Source organism: Macrotis lagotis, chromosome 4, assembly GCF_037893015.1.
Source record: "Macrotis lagotis isolate mMagLag1 chromosome 4, bilby.v1.9.chrom.fasta, whole genome shotgun sequence".
Lineage (NCBI taxonomy): Eukaryota > Metazoa > Chordata > Mammalia > Peramelemorphia > Peramelidae > Macrotis > Macrotis lagotis.
In genome coordinates this window covers 179,953,766-179,968,334 of record NC_133661.1, presented here as the reverse complement: position 1 = coordinate 179,968,334, position 14,569 = coordinate 179,953,766, and positions in this window count along the sequence as shown.

Below are 14,569 nucleotides of genomic sequence, written 5' to 3'. Positions count from 1 at the left end.
CTTATTTAAGGAAGAAGAAAAACGAAGCTTAACTTTCTATTATCAACCAGTAGGAAAAAATTCTTAGCCTATCCCAGACATTCTAATTCTGTCTTATTCTAACTGCTTTGGGAGTTACCAAGTGGCACCAAATCTATTAGATATCTGTGTACATTCTATCATAGGAAAGGTGTTAATTCACCTCCTGCTGGTAACTCTAATTATCTATCCAAATGCCTCTAAGGAGAACTTGGCCTTTCAGAGCTTTCTCTCCCTCCTCTGTTTGAGTCCCAAATAGCCTCTTCAGCTTTTCTGTCTTCTTTTCTTGATTGGAAGAAAATTATGTCCAGGTCTAATGTAAATAGTTTTCTTTCTCTTTTCCCTAAGGGGGAAAAAAATCCTTTTGTCAACCATACTTGTGTGTCATTCATTTAATCCTTCCTGCTCAACTGTTACCTTTGTTAGCAAACAATAGCATTTCTTGGCAAATCTTGAATTCCTACATGAGAGCCTGTTGCAGAACTCATATAATTCTCTCCTTTCTAAAATGATTTGTGCCTCTTCCTTTACTGTCCCCTCCCCCATAATTCTAAAACACTTTTAACCAGTTAGAAAGGTTTAAAAAGTGTAGTTACATTAGAGTAGCAATTTCTGAAACATTGTTGCTCAGAATGTTTTGTAGCATGAATTGTTTATTTAAGTGAAATCTCTATTTTATGAAAATTAAGGTATGTTTTAGTATTAATAATGCATAATTCCCAGAGAGCTTTTTGGTCATCTCTGACTTTTGAGAAAATATACCTTAGGTTATTTATTGCTAGGCAGTTCTTAGAGGTGATGGTATAGTAACTAATATCCTAAATTTCTCAGTATAACCTGAAGTTTTATATCTGCCTAGTTCTGTGACTATCAACAAGTGACTTCTCTTCTTTCAGCCTCATTTTTTTTTAATCTGTAAAATGGCTTTAATAATACCTGACACATGAAGTTCAAATGAGATAATATGTGTAAGGCTCTTTTTGAAGCCTGAAAGTATAATGTTTATTGTGCACTTTTTGAGTTTAAAACTAACATTAGTTAGTTTAGTTAGGCTTAAATCTTAAATCTAAAATAGTGTAGGGAATTCCTTGTATAGAAACTTCCTCCACTGATAGGGGCTCTCAACTTGTGTCCAACTTGAAGTGCTACCAATTGGGAGCAATGAGAGGTGTGAATGATAGCATAGGGCTACCACTTATCAGACATTAAACTTGAACACAGATCTTCCTATTTCCAAACCTGTCCTGCTTTTTACTACTCAGCTTCTCTTTTTAATGGGCATTTATTCATTTTTGGCAAATTAAACTGAAGTGAAACTTGTAGGGGAAAACATTTCAAGTAGACACTTAACAATTTCCACAATGTCATGTTGTATCTCATAGAATATTTATATTTGACAGAGCTGATCTTGAAGTCAAGAAGAGTTGACTTCGAATCTTGCCAATGTCACATCTAAGCTTTGTGATTACAAATAAATAACTTAAACTTTAAGGATCCTAAACAATTCTCTTAAAGCTATAAGATGTAGGTGTAAGGTGTTATTGAGCTGTATTAGGTATCAGATTGCAGAGGTTCTTAACATGGTGTCCAAGAACTTTAAAATGTAAATATACATAAAAGCTTATAGGTGTGGTGTGTATGCATATAAATTCATATATAATTGCATTTTGATGTGATTTTTTTTCTTTATACTCTTACATAATTTATTTTATGTTTTATTTTATATGCCAGCTTTACCAGTCACTTACCAGGACACAAAAACTAAAGAATCTTTGGAGAGAGGAAATTTCCATGCCAAAATATTCACTTCAACAATAAATTCATGAGTCTGGATAATGACTAATGATATTGATAATGAATAGAGACAATATCATTAAAGATAGAGAGGGCTGTAGGTGTAGATAATATATTTATTTGACTATATCATGATCTAAAAGAACTGGTTAATCATGAGACCAAGACCAAGATAAAATTTTGCCAGAGGAGGGTCAGATTTTTTAAGTGGATGCAGTTTATAATTGTTCCCTTAACTGTTTCTCCAGACTGACTATGCCTTGAGAGAGACTGCTATATGAGTGGAAGTGACTGTTTCTTGACAATTTTGCCACTGCGTTTTAATAAATCATGTGGATACTGAGAATTCAGTTGTATCTCTCATGACTAAGATCACTTGTTTAAGAATAAGCATCTTAATGATGGAGTTGGGACTCTAAGACCATAGATAGGAGGTTTTCTTATTTTGGTAATTCTGAAGTATATCATTTACCATACTTCTAGATATACATATATATGTATGTATACATGCATAAATATATATAGTCATACATATATATATATGTGTGTGTGTGTGTGTGTATGTGTGTGTGTGTGTGTACCCATACACATACATGGACATATACAGATTTCTCCATGTTTAAGATGCACCTTAATTTTGGAGTCTGAAATTTGAAAAATATATTATAAATTTATTGAACACATGTTTTACTTATCATAAAATTCATATAACTCCTTACCACTGTCAAAACTCCCATCCATTAGCTTGTCTTCATCTTTGTTTGATGACTAATCATTGTCTTAGGAGAGGCTCTGACTGCTCTCCTGCCTGTGCTCTGGTCTGACCACAAGCACTCCCTAGACAAGTCTGGTGCATGGATCCAGGCTTAGTCCATTCCATTTCATGAACCTGAGGCACCAATTGTGTCCTCCTTTAAAATCAGTAACTTCTTTTTTTGTCAGCAATTCTGAACCATCTTTGTGGTCACAGGAATTCCATTTGCCCTTTCCTCTTCAATCCATCTCTTCAATTTCCTCTTAAAATCAGACCATTTTGCTGACTTGCTCTCCTGGCCGTTTTCTGCCATGGCATTTTCCCATAGCCAGACTCAGATTGTTTTTGCAGTTGGAGGAGAACCAAATGTTCAACAGCATGACTTCCATTCACTTTTGCAAACTGAACTTGAATTCAACACTGTACAAAAATCTTTTCTAAGTCATTTCTGAGCAGAACATGGCAAAACATAACCCAATATGCTGGTAACAAATTTTCTGAAAAGGGGTGTGCCTTATGCATGGGGAAATATGGTACATAAAAACCCAAGCTTTCAGAGTTATTTGAATTTGATCCTCTAGAAGTAATCATAATCTAGTACTTTGTAGACTGAGTGCCCTCTGGTAGGCAACATAGATACCAGAGCCTTTGTTAAAGATCCACTAAACACCCTTCACCAAAAACCACCTCTCCAGTAGTATAAGAGTAATATAATTTAATTAAGTCAAAAGCTATTTTTCCATAGGTTCTGGAAAGTAGAATGAACCATATGTTTATTGTTATCATGTCTGTTCCTTCAACAAATATGCACCTATCCATATTAACCATAAAATACAATTATTGCTATTATTATAAATGCCAACCTCCATCCTTTCCACAAAAATCCATTGCATATCTATGACCTAAAAAATACTAAAGAGAATTGAAAAACCTTTGCATATCCTTAATAGATATTTTTCTTATTTTTGCCAGAAGTTTGGTTGGTAGTTTTAGAGGCTAGCCAGTCTCAACATGTGATCATGCAACTGATATCTTTCCTTATGATTCTGAGAGCCTGTGTGCTTTGCTGAAGCTCATTTAGCTTCCCTGAATGGTGAGACCCTGAAAATTTTGCCGTGGCTAATTGCAATGTACAGAGTAGGTTTAATGACTCAGGGGAGTCAAAGGAAAGTCTGCTTTGATGCTCTCAGCCTGGGCTATATCTTTGTGAATATGGTTGGGGGGAGGGGTAAACTGTGCAAGAAATATTTCCCTCTTCCTATAGGTGAAAAGACGAGAGTATTTTAATAGGTCTGTGCTCACTCCTTTCATCTATCTGAAGCAATGGTTGAGGAAATTCATTGGTCTTTAAGATAGAGATTTTTAGAATTATCTCTTTTAAATTTTTAACATATGCAATTAAAGTTTGGAGTTCCAAATTCTAACCTTCCTTCTTCCCTCCCTTCCTATCTACCTGAGATAAAAAGCAATCAGATTTAGGTTAAAAACATGAAATTATGTAAACATTTCATTATTAGTCATTTTAAACAAGGAGACTTTTCTAACTGTCTCTTCACCAAATTGGACTACAGGAAGGAAAGACTCCATTAAAATTTGGGGGGAGATAAAAACCAAGAATTTTGAAAAGGCAAAATGGAATGATGATCCTCAGGAGTTAAGACCAGGGCTTCAGAAGACTTCTGAGAAAAGAGTCCATTTATTAACATCCTTGATGACAAAATGTGAGTCTAATTCTCCTCTGAAACTTCCACTAATGAATTTTTCAAGTGTCCTTAAAGGTAGATCAACAAAAAACATTCCATTATGAGGGAAATACCTTAATAAAAAACCCCAGGGTAGTACGTGTGTCATGGTTTGAGGGACATTCATATTCCTTCAGCTTAAAATCTACCCCCCCCTCTGCCTCTGCCACAATGCTTGGTATTTCTGCTCCTTTAAAAATCTAGCTTGGTTTGAGGTGCTCAGGGCTTCTGCTGAAATGCAAATATGCTACCCTTTCTTCTCAGCATGATGGAATTTTTAGCCAGGATTAATTTATCAGATTAATATAAATTTATAGAATGTTAGAGTAAGGAGCTACTTCCTCTCTCTTTACGGTGACCTAAAGCAGCAAAACAAAGGAAAATTAAGCTTGGATCTGGAGAAAAGAAAGAATCAGCAAAGAAATTATATTAGGAGTTGTTTGAATAAATGAATGAAGACAGTAGAAAAGGTAATGGATTTGGATTCAGAGGACCTGAGTTCAAATCTATTCTCTGGTCTTTAATATCTGTGTGAACTCAGGTAAATCACTATTTCTTAGCATCTGCTTTCTCATATGTAAAAGAGCAGAAAAATTCAAAGGTCCTTTCCAGGTCTGTTTAGTCCTGTGTAATTCTTTGTGACCCCCTTTTGGCCTTTTCTTGGCAAAGATATTAGTTTTTCTATTTCCTTTCCTAACTCATTTTACAGATGAGGAAATTGAAAGAAATAGAGTTAAGTGATTTGTTCAGGGTCACACAGTTAGTTAATTGTCTGAGACTGAATTTGAACTCAGGAAGAGAAATCTTCCTGACACCAATACCAATACTCTTATCCACTATACCACATAAATGTCCCAAGCTGCCTCTTCTGATTTGGAGCAGTTCGTGCTATGGATAAATAGAGTTGTGTGTCATCAATAAAGAGACTAGATGGGGAACTATTGGCAGAAGAATGTGTAGGGTAGGAACTGGACAGTCACCAAAGGAATAGTGAAAGGGAGGAGGGGATGCTGAATATATTGGTGGTAAGATATTGAGGGGGAGGGTCATTGTATCTTCTCTTTCTGAGTTATTCAAAGGAAAGTTGAGAAAGAAGGTACATCTGAAGAATAACACTTATATCTTTCATTATGCTTTTGAAGGGAAGACTATAATTCTTTGAGAAGTATACTGCTTTTCCCCCAGCTTCCCCAGACTAGATAGATGTTTTCCCCATCTTCATTTGCAAGTATCACTTACATTATAGGGTCCTTAGGCAGCTAGATGGCATAGTGGATAGAACACTAGATTCTTAGAATCAGGAATATATGAAATCAAATCCTACCTCAAATAAGTAGTATTTGTTAAGAAGTCACTTAGCCTCTCCAGTTTCCTAAACTGCAAAATAATGAAATTGTTTCTGATGACCTTGGAAGATTCTTCAGATTTTAAAATGATGATCCTTGAAGGTAGAAATGTTTTTATCTTTTTATTAAAACAGACTAGCACAATATTTGTACTATAATAGCAGGTGCTTTGATTACTACCAAACATATACTATGCTAAAGTCCTGGGGCTATCCAATCCTCATTCTAACTTCCCTATGATTGTCAAATCTAGAATGAACTCACAGTTACATTTCACTAATACACTCCTTTGCTCCTATGAAACTATCACCATCCTGGTACAAGTCCTCATCAATTGACTCCTAGACTACTACAATAACCTACTGGCGGATCTGTTGGCTTTCTCTCTCCCCACTCCAATCTATCCTCCATTTAGGTCAAATTTATCTTCCTAAAACTCATGTATGTCATTCCTTATTCGATAAACTCTAATGCTTCTCTATTACTTTCAGGATTGAATATTAAATCATCTTTCTAACTTGATGCTTCCTACATTTTCGTTCCCCTTACCCCTTACCTCCTTTCCCCTTCTTCCCATATTCTATCATCCAGTGATAAAGGCTTACTAAAAAGTGCGACTTTTAAATGGTTGTCCCTCATGCCTGGCACTTTTTCCCTTCTCATCTTCAATTTCTAGTAATTGAAATCCCAGATGCCTTTCCCTCCTATCTTAGTGCTTTCCTTCAGAGACGACCTCCAAATTATCCTCTTTCTAATAAATCATTTTGTAAATCTTAGAAAACTATATAAATAATACTAATTGTTGTTATCATCATTATTAATCTTGAGTCAATAGTTCTTTTCAGAAACTAATGTATTTCTTTTGAATGCAGGAATCAACCCTTTTCTTGTTGCTGACTCCCTACACCTTTAGCTAGGACTATCCTATTTTAACATTCTCTCCTCAGATAAATCATTCTATCTCAGTGCTTGAGTTTCTCACTCCATATCTCCAATCTCTTTCTCTGGAGTTCCTGTCCTCTGCTGATCATATATGATTGCTTCTTATTGTCCAGCTCAGTCTTCTTTCACCAATTCCCTCCCTCCAAGAAAACATCATTCATTGTAATCAACTAGAACAACCGCAGCATCAGTAACAGTAGCAAGAACAGAAACTCAGAGATCATCTCCTTCCTGAACTACTCACTTGAGTCACTTGAATTTCACTCATCATCCTTGCAACTTTTCTGATTTATTTCACTAAAATGTAGCACAATGTCTGGTAGATAAGAAGAAAATAATAAGTACTTTTAAATTGATTATTCATATGATTTGTGGGTTTTATTGCTGAGCATTTTGATTCTTGGCTCATTTAATCCTATATCAGAGTTCTGACCTCTGGTTTGTCCTAAGCTCACTTTTTGGTCCAGTGGTGTGGACTCAGCTCCAAATGTCTGGGAGAGGCATCTGTTAAATTTTTGCTGTGAGTATTTACACCTTGGAAATGGGCAATGCTACTTATCAAGACTCAATTTAATCTAACTTAAGGAAATGACAGAAAATTTTAAGATTTAAAAGTGTGTCCAAGTACATTTTTTAGAAGAGCCAATTGTTAAACATTTACCAGAAGGCAGCTGGTAAAAAACCCGCATTATTTTACTACTGATCTTTTCAGCATGCTCTCCTCCCTTTCAATATTCCATGGGTACTGTCCACTTCCTACCCCATAGTACCCCACCCAATCCCTCTTTGTTTATGACATACAACTCTATCCATGGTACAAACTGCTCCAATTTGAAATGACAGGTTTATTATGTCTACTATAGGCTGATTCTTAATACTTGACTGATTTCTTTCATCCCAAAATTCTCTTAGTTTTCTCAACTTGGGTTTCCTGCCCATCTTCCCATTAGAGCCAAATACTGTCTATATCACAGCTCAATGGAGAAATTGTATCTCTGTCTACTATTCCATTAGATAGTCAGTCACCTATTCATTTGTGAAGAATTGAATGCTTTATTGGACTTTCATCTCTTTTCATTAACCTCTGACCTATTTGGAAGAGAGATGGAGCCTTGAACAAAAGATTAATAACTGTCTATGATATCATAGTATCTATACACCTATTTATCACAACTTTATAATTTCATAAGAGCACATTCATTATAATTAGAACTCAAATAAAATTAATTATAGTGTATGTTTCTTTCTCCTGCCTTCTTTTTATATTTATCAGAACATGTTAGCTAACAACAGTTCTAAATGAAATGTTGATATTGACTGAAGTTCAGTCAATTCAGAAATAAAACTAATAATTATCTAATATTTATATCATGAAAGTTATTCTACTGAATCTATATATATATATATATATATAACTGTTTCAATGTTCCTTTTCTTCCATCTCAGTGAAAATTGGAGTATAGATAACATCCACAGTTAAATCTGTATCCTTCTTGGAATTACAACTTATACTGAAGGTTTTATATTAATAAATCAAAAACATTTATTTTACTAATTTCTATATGCAAGGCATTCTGAGAAGTACTAGAAATACAAAGATGGTTAACAAAAGATCTCTTGCCCTAAGGAGATCACATTTTATTGAATCACAGATCTGGATAATTAACTAGATACATAGAAATTTTATGTGAGGTAGATTCTCATAAGGGGATGTGTTAGTAGCTGGAGAGCCCAAATGAAGATTTTTTTTTTTTTTACAGAAGGGATCAGAGGAAGCTAAGAGATGGAAATGAATGGAGAGAGAGAGTGCATTCCAGGCATGGGAAAAAGCTCATTTAAAGGCAAGGATTCAGGAACTTTTGTTGTTTTCAGTTGCAAATAAGTCAATAAAATACCCACAGGTGAATCAAGTGTAAGAGGAATGAAGAGGGGAAGATGCCAGGAGATGAAGTACTTTAAAATTTAAATGGAGTATTTCATACTTGATTTTGGAGGTTACAGGGAATCATATGATTCCCTGTGAGCATGGCTTGGTCAGATTCAAACTTTAGAAGGAAATCATTTTGGCAGCTCAATGATGGAAAGAGTGACTTGAGGCAGGGAATCCAACCTCAAGGCTATTGCAATAGTACACATGAGAAGTAAGGAGGACCTTGTGACTGTGAATGGAAAAAAGAGAATATCTATGACAGATCATGGGAAGGGGAAAAATGACAAGAACTGGCAAAATACTAGATATGTGGCGTGAGTGAAAGTAAGGAGCTGAGGATGACTTGAAAGAACAATGAGTTCTGTTTTCAATAAGTAACATTGATTAGACACTTATTCTAATCAGTACTATAAGAACTAGGACAATTCTGTGTAGATGCTCAAATTTAAAGGGCTTTTATAGCAGTTGTCCTTCAGGAGGTAGGAAAATTGAGTTCAGCACCTTGTTAGCAAGTAATAATTAGTCAAAGCAGGAACTACCAAATGGTAAGCTTAATTAATGCTTGTAGACATCACCACTCAAAGTTTCTTCTCTCCACCCCATCACCAAACTCCCTGGTCTCTGCACTAGAGATCTTCCTATTGCTCCCTCCCCAAAAGTAGTCTATGGACCTCCTGGGGTCTGTCCCTAACAGGTTCAGGGTCTTACGTCTCTAAACCTGCAAAATTAGATTTCTCTTTAAAACTTGACTTGAGGAAACATCCTACCCTGCTTTACCTCAGTGCATGTTGGCCCATGCTTTAGAATTGCTAGTTATGGCTGACTCTGGTGTACAGAATCTTATAATGGGGATTGTCAAGTGTAGAAGACAAGGAAGATAAGATCCCTGCCCTCAGGGAGCTCCTTATTTAACTGAATAAACTAGACACTCTAATGAGACAGACACAAGAAGACAGAAAATAAGCATCTCTGATTATCTCTATCCCAGGATAAATTCAAATAAGCCTTTCAATTAACAGCAAAATGCGGGGGGGGGGGGTGAGAGAGAGAGAGAGAGAGAGAGAGAGAGAGAGAGAAAGAGAGAGAAGAAGAGAAGAGAGAGAGAGAGAGAGAGAGAGAGGAAGGAAAGGGAGGAATACTGAGAATGTCATCATAGAATGATAAAGGACATTCTTATTTTCACTGAAGGGTGCCAACAGCCTCAGGAAACCAGAGGGCCACGGATGTTGCTGGCAAAATAATATGGAGCCAATGATTTGCCACAATACTGAATGTCCCCTTAGGCAAGAATAGTGAAGTTTATTGATTTTATATTAGTTGATATTAAGAACAATGATTAAAAATGAGGGGGAAATGCTCATTTTCCCTGAAGGAGATTTCAAATGGGGTTTCTGATGTTAATGTCTCCTGAACGAGGATGGGTAATGGCCCATCATATTTCATTCTCACAGCATCATGTAAACAACCCGCAGGCCAGCCTGGCTTGTGTTTGAACCTATCAGATGCAATCATTTTATGCACTTATGATTATTTCTGATTGGTTAGGAAGTACTCAGCATCTGGGAGAGGACCCAGCTTTTTCCCAGACCTTCTCATTAAGCCTGAATCTTTCTTGGTAGGTACAACATTATTTGTTCCCCACCCTCAATTTATGTTCTTGGGGTGTGGTTCAATCTACATTTGTGGAGGGTGATAATCTTCCTCAGGCTAGTCCCAGCAGGATTAGATATATTTTCTGGGCATGGAGAGTGAGAGCATTTGAATTGTCTGAATGTTTACCATAAATAAAAGAAAAGTGTTTGCTAACATTGAAACCTCAAGAGAAACCTCTCAGAACTCTAATTTTAAATGGTAACAGCTCTGCAGTTAAATCATGAGGTAAGAAGAAATACATCATTGTCATTAGAAGATCTTAAGAAAACAAGAAAAGCTAGGTTTGCCTTTTTTCATGACCCCCTCCCCAAATTAAAATGTTGAATATACTATAATTAGTTTTGTTGTGAACAGAAAGCTGCCTTTATTGGAAATGATATTAAGTGAATGAAATACAAATTACAAGTGACATTGATATTATCATAATCACTCCTTCCTGGCTGCTTGGAATGTTTTCTAAAGGAACCTGCCTTTCTACAGATGGGCGAGAGACAGACAGAGAGAGAGAGAGAGAGAGAGAGAGAGAGAGAGAGAGAGAGAGAGAGAAAGACTGTTGAACGAACCATTATTCCTGCAGGGCTGTCAGTTCATTAGTTGAGGCAGCCAAGTCTTGACGATAGGCAAGTGATCAGCAAATGGGAAATGAGCAAGAGTATAAATTCCCAGCAAACCAAATCATTAACATTTGCTGCCTGCATCCTGGAAACACAGTAAATCAAATGTGTCATCATTTATCAAGACAAAATATCATTACTAATTGGGATTAATTTGCTGCTGTGGGATTGCTGACCTTTGCTGAAAGAAAATAAAACTGCTTGTTAGCTGTCATCATTGAATTTTCATGAAAGAAAGAATGGGAAGAAAGCCGAAAAGGTGGAGGTGGTGGTAATGATGGTAAAGATGTCAGGTGGGGTGGAGTGGGGTATAAGGTATGCTGTGTCTTGCAAATAGTTATATTCTAATGCAAAGAGAAGAAATTTTCTAACCATCTCTTCCACCCTCTTTGGTGGGTGAGCCAGAATTCTTGATATTTGCTCAGAGATCACAGAGCTCATGGTTGGCATCACAGGTGATTTAGCACTATCTTGGGAAATAATAATTAGAAAAAAATTGCCTGGCTGGAATAAAATGTGGTACCTTTAACAAATAGAAAAAGGCAAGCTCAGTTCCAAATGAACATTCTAGGATTTATTTGTGTTCTGACATTAGAGGAAAATCAAAAGCACTGTGCAGTTACTCATGAATTCCCTTGGCGATTTCATCATTCTGGGTGTGTCCACATGGAACTAGACAGAAAATGCTTTAATGCCATTTTCTCCTTCTTTGAGGCTATAAAGTGTTGCAGGGAAAATTTTCCTGGGCATTTCTGGATTTTCATGTACACACAGAAGACAGTGTATAGAACGGGAAAAAACATCCCAAAACCTGAGTTAAAATTCTATTGTTTCATATTACCTATGTGACCTTGGGCCTTTCATTTAAGCTTTGGGGGCTCTTTTTCCTCATCTGAAAAATGGAAGGTTGGATTGTTTAGATGGTCTCTGAGGTCCCTCTCCCTCTAAATTTCTAGTCTAGGAATCCTTCTGCTTAGTTTTTCTTGTCTTTGAAGTTATTTAAATTAGAGTTTTCTTGAGGTTGACTAGTGAGTTCCCTTCCAATTCTAGATCTAAGGTCTTAATTCATATGGTATTCTTGACTTGTCACATATGACTGGGGCTTATTTTAAAAATTATTTTATTTAAGAACAATTTTAACATTTAAAAAAAATTTGAGTTCCAAGTTATCTCCCTCTCTCATTCACCTTCCCCCTTCCTGAGATGATAAACAACATAATATACTTGTTGGGGTTTAGCTTTAATGCCTTAAGTAGCAGATAAGTGTCTTTGTAATGAACAAATGACTGTATATATACACTGAACACCTAAAATCTTAAATACTTCAAACTTTCTCTCTTAATTATGTTTGCATTGTTACATAAACTAGGGAATCTTTTCTTCTCTCTCAGTGTTGTTAGGACAGCCTAACTCAAACTGTACAAACTCCAGATTGGTAGACTATAAATCTGAGAAGTCAAATCCACAACCCACAGTTCTCATGAGGCTCACAACCCCCAACTGCTGCAAAAACCAGACTAAACTGTAATTTGGAAATATTTAGCAAAATAAAATGGAATAGAACACAGATCATATTAATGAGTGGTTTTCTAAATCATACACCTTTAGAAATCTTTATGTACAATTTAGTGGTGTCCATTTCTATTTGAATTTGACACCATTGTTATAAATAAAATCTGCATATTTATAAATGTGGGGCGGGGCTTGGAAGATGGATAAAAAATGATGGTATAATCAGATTGGGTTCACACATTTGGGTAGACTCTTTAAAGCAATGTGTTTTAAACTTCTACATCTAGTTCTAGGGATATGGATCAATGGAAACATTGCTGGAGCAGAAATACTTTCAGTTAGGAAGGTATTTGTGGGCATGACCTAAACAGGGAGCTCTTAATGAAGCAGAAAGAGTATGGGATCAAAGGCTAAGAAACAGAGGAGGTTTAAACCCTCTATAAATTTCTGTTCCAAAATGGTGTTCCTACTTTGCTCCCCCAGGGATCAGACTATATGAATCTAAAAAAGCACTCACACTGTTTATTCAGGAAGTTGTTTTTGAGTCTAATTATTCCTTTCCTGAAGAGATCTCTTCCATGCTTATCTAAAAAGAAGCAGAGAAAACTGATTTCTGAATCTTGACACTATGAATGGTATGACTTTCATTTTTCATTTTCCCCTCTTTTACAGAAGAATGAAATAGATAGACAAAAACAAAAGAATAGCTACCTGAAAATATGATGCTCAAGATGAAGAAAGTGAAAAGGATGTATACAGTTAGCAATTTGATGAAGACTGTTCACTTATAACTTCTCAATTGGTCCCTCAAAGGCAAAGAGATCTTGTCTTATACTTTTGTCACCTAAGTTTAATGCTTAGAAAAATGTTGAGCACCCATAAGATGTTCTATATTTTCAAGTCATCCAGACTCAGACACTTAATAATTACCTAGCTGTGTGACCTTGGGAAAGTCACTTAACCCCATTGCATTGCAAAAAAAAACAACCCCAAAATAATAGAATGTATGCTCCTTGAGGGTGGGGATTTTTTTTTTTACTATCTTTGTCAATACTTAGCATAGCATCTGGTGCCAAGTAAATGCTTATTGACTAGGTGACTCAAGTTCTTTATCTTTGCTCTGGTTTTCATACTCAGATACCAAGATTATGGGTCTATTTTTTCAAATACAGGCCCTACCACAAAACTGTCTTCTCTCCAAAAAGATTTTTGGTCATTATCTTGGGAATTTAAATGGGCATTTAAATAAATTGTCCATAAATCACAAAATTTTGTTTAATTGCTTTCCTTTTGTCTCCTGCCTTTTTTCCCTCTCCAGTAATATCTTCTATTTAAAGCAAGGATCCCTCAATTCATATCTTCATCTGATTTTACCCTTACTCATCCAATATATGCCACTTTGACAATGCTAGGCCCTTGACTTTCTGGCTTATTTTGATTTTCTTTTTCATTTTCACTCCCATTTTGTCATAAGTTTTTATTCAAGAGACAGCAATAACATAGACAACTGATGACTTCCCCCTCACTTTCTAGGATGCAAGTGAAATTCTGAGGAGAAACAGCACAATTCATAGTCCATTGTTCAGGCTTATTCTCTTGAGAAAGGAGCTGAGGCCAGCCCACTGGTAGCTGATTAACTGACTAGAAGAGATTGAACTGTCACTCAAGACCCCAGAACCACTTCTTTTTCTCCTGTTACCAGAGTGACATTATTTATGCTTTTCTTCAGTCACACCTCTGATTTAGCACAAGTGGGTTGAACTTCATCCAAATAAGTTCTTTTGTCCCATGCTCACATTTATAGTGGCATAAAAAATTCACAAAAGCAAGAAGAAGGTAGCAAGTAATGTCTTAAAAATATCACAGGGAATCTTGGCAGAAGTAAAACCTACTCACTCTTCAGATCAGACACAAAACCATTCCTCAGAGCAGTAGACAGCTTTACGTGGTTAATTGACACACTTCACATTCCCACTCGCCATCTAAAAATCTTAGACAACTAGTTTGAGATCAGCTGATAGATTTTACATCTGTTCTTTCCTTTCCTCTTCTATTGCCAGTACTCAAATTCATACCTTAATGTTTCCATTTTTCCTCTTGTCTAATCCAACTTCTGAAGAGTATTTGTAACTCATCTTCCTGAACTATAACTTTTGCTCTCCTCCTCAAAAGTCTTAAAAGATCACAGGATTTGAAGCAGGACCAGAACTTGGGGCTCATCTAGTTCAACCTCCTTAATTTATACTTGAGGAAATGAAACTCAG